The sequence below is a fragment of the Apus apus genome, chromosome 3, assembly GCF_020740795.1.
Source record: "Apus apus isolate bApuApu2 chromosome 3, bApuApu2.pri.cur, whole genome shotgun sequence".
NCBI lineage: Eukaryota > Metazoa > Chordata > Aves > Apodiformes > Apodidae > Apus > Apus apus.
The window spans coordinates 74,033,773-74,036,802 of record NC_067284.1 but is presented as its reverse complement, the minus strand read 5'-3'; the positions used below and the strand labels follow the sequence as shown (position 1 = coordinate 74,036,802).

At 55.0% G+C, this 3,030-nt stretch overlaps 1 non-coding gene across 1 annotated transcript; it reads left to right on the top strand.

Annotated features, from left to right (window-relative positions):
* The first annotated feature begins 2,446 nt into the window (after window positions 1-2,446).
* TRNASTOP-UCA (transfer RNA opal suppressor (anticodon UCA)) lies at window positions 2,447-2,533 on the top strand. The gene has a single exon. It is a non-coding gene; the product is annotated as a tRNA-Sec (tRNA).
* The last annotated feature ends 497 nt before the right edge of the window (window positions 2,534-3,030 follow it).

The following is a 3,030-nucleotide window of genomic DNA, read 5'->3' as shown; positions in this document are numbered from 1 at the left end:
TGGGGAAGTCAGTGGCAAACACAGTTTCCGCTCCAGAAGCAGATCTGAACCTAGTTGGACTAGCAGCATCCAGTCAAGGAGAAAATTCTCCAAACTTCTTTGTTACCACTTCCCCATCAACTCTGAGGTCCAACATCATTTCCTATATTGCTGCTGATCCTCTCAGGCACCTTCGTCCACTGCTTGATCTTTGGAAACCATTGCATTCATTATCTCCACGTGTCCCTTTAGTGCAGAATAAGCAAAGTTTTAGGAGCTGGCCCTTCTGATGGATATTTTGGTTACTTGTCTGGAGTATTTTGCCTGGCATTTTTCATTTGGACTTGAGTGCTTGGCATAGACTTTTTCTGTAAAACACAACAGGATTGATCATGAGACACAAAAGACAGACTATCTGTGCTTCAAAAAACCTAGAGGCCGCAAGAGAGAGGTGAGAGCAGCATTGTCACACTAAGATGCTTTCCCCTGAAGTGCCACAGGGGAGGAGATCCAGAAAAGGGAGACGCTAGAGAAGAAAGCAAAGAGAAAGTGGAAGTGTTGTTAAAGCTGAGCTGTGAAAATGAAGAACAGAAGCTGGGAATGTCTCCTCTGACCCCTGGCAGCCATTCTTGTTCAGCCTGAATCCATCAGCAAGGTCACATGCCGCGGGGCCGACAGGAACACATCCCCGAGCTGACGTGCTGCTCCCAGCAGACGTCAGGATGGGCTCGGCTGGAAGCCTGAGGAATTGCTGCGGCCACCTGATTTCCTCAAACCCCCGCACTAACCTCTTTCTCCCCATGACTAATTTCCCTGCACCTCCTCCCACGCACGCCCCCAGTTCCTCACCCCGTGCGTTTTTATGCACAAAAGAAACTTGCTAGATTACGCCACCTGGTATGGGGACAAGTTCCAGGTAAAGAGACAGCAATGTACCAGGGAACATGACTCCTACAAACCAAGGAAAGGAAGAAAAATTCCTGCCTAGCATTGGCAAGCAGAGGAGCAGCTCTCCAACCAGCTCCTTCCGATAAGAGCCCTGTTTCTGGGTTGGAGTTAAAAATGTTCTCTAAAAAACACGTTTGAGTTGCCAAAAAAGCTGTTCACTAAGAACAAGGCCTCAGGTACACTCACACCCGTGTCAGGGAGTCAGTGGGCCAGATGACAGCAGAGCTAGTTCACCTCCAGTGGGGTAAGTTATGACTTGGAGCCACAGACTGCAAGCAAAGCCATGCCCAGCAGCGTTCCCAAGCACCAGCAGGAACGGTGCTGCCCCACCAGATATTTTTCGCTTTCCTTTGCTGACATCTGCAGAACTCCTCACAGCTTTGGGCTGTGGCCCATGTTCTGTTCTGTACCAGTTTTTACACTGGTGCTGCTCCACCGAGGACCCATTTTGAGCCTCAGCTTCCCCAGGGCAAGCAAGAGGGGGAACAGGGCCTATGGTTTTATTTGTTGCTTACACCAAAAAGAATAATCTAATTAAAAATCACTGGAAACCACATGCATTTGCAGAAACAGCTCCACTTCAGAGGAATCTCTCGAGGCAAATAAATGAGTAATTTTTCAAGGGGGTTAGCCATTTATGAAAATAGCTTCTATAGTTACACTCGCTCGGATAAAATTACAAGTGTTTTCAATCCTCATACTTCAGGGCACAAGTTGATCCTCAGCTGGGGGCCAGGGAGGAATTTCCTCCCAGAGGATATTATTGTTCTGTGAGGTACCTCATGGGATATTCACGTCTTCCTCCAGAGTATTTGGCATTAGTCACTGGAGGGAAAAAAAAAAAAGACACTGCTCAAAACGAGCCAGTGCTCCAGTCTCCTCCGCCAAGCCCTGTGTGTCATACTGGTGTGCTCTTCAGGAGCTGGGCGGCCGTGTGGACAACCGGTCCAGGAACCCGGCAGCCCGGCCGGTGGGGAGAGAGCAGGTGGCCCCGCACTAGGGCCGCGCTCTCGGGCGGGAGGCGGAGGGAAAGGCAGCCGAGCGCCAGCAGGGCGGCAGCCGCTGCGCCCCAGCGCCGCCCGCCCCGGGCCGGCCGCTGCCCAGCAGGGCCGGGGCGGCCCCCGTTGCACAACCCGCCCGGTCCGCGGCTGCCAGGGAGCGCGGCGCTCCGGGAAGGGCGGCCCCGCTGCTTCTGGGAAGCGCGGTGACTCACCCGCCCCAGCCCGCGGCGCTGCCAGGCCCGGCCCTGCCCGCCGCGCCCCGCCCCGCCCCGCCCCGGCCGCAGCCAATCACCGCCCTCTAGATTTGCATGCGGAGCCCGGGGGCTTCTGGGCCGGCAGGGGGGCTGCGCCCACCGCTCCTTTCTAGCGTGCCCGCGCTTCGGGGCGCTGCGGAGGGAAATTCCCGCACGGGGGCCCGCGGGAGGAAACGGCTCTCCGGGAAAAGATGTCCTCACCGTGCCCGAGGAGTGGCAGAACGACGGGGCTTTATATAGGGGTGCGGGAGGAGCTTGCTAGTTGCCCGGATGACCCTCAGTGGTCTGGGGTGCAGGCTTCAAACCTGTAGCTGTCTAGCGACAGAGTGGTTCAATTCCACCTTTCGGGCGAGGCGAGAGGCTTGGGTTTTTGCCCCTCCACCGCCCCGGGGGGCGGAAGGCAGCCCCCGCAGGAGTCCTGCCCCCCGGGCGCCACGGTACGGGCAGACACCTCGCTCACCCTTCCTCCAACTGGGCGACAATTCAGATTTTAATTGGATTCTGCTCAGCGGATCGTCGTTGAGCAGTGTCACCCATCCTGCAAGAACAGAGAAGGAAATAACAGAAGCCATTCTCTAGGGCTGCTCCGTATCGATGATAACCCATCTCCCACCCACGCTGCAACAAAGATGCTTCACTTCGGCAGCGAACACGGGTGCTGATAATGTCACCCAGCCCCACCAAAAATAAAGGTTAGCGTGTAGATAAAAAAGCATGTTCTTCAAGCAGAAGGCTTTTTTTTTTTTTTTTTCCATGATACCCTGCTGCGATGACTCCAGCAGATGATTTTGCAGAGCCTCTAGTCCAGAGGAGATCCCAGCCGCTCCCACCACCAGGGACAGCAAAGA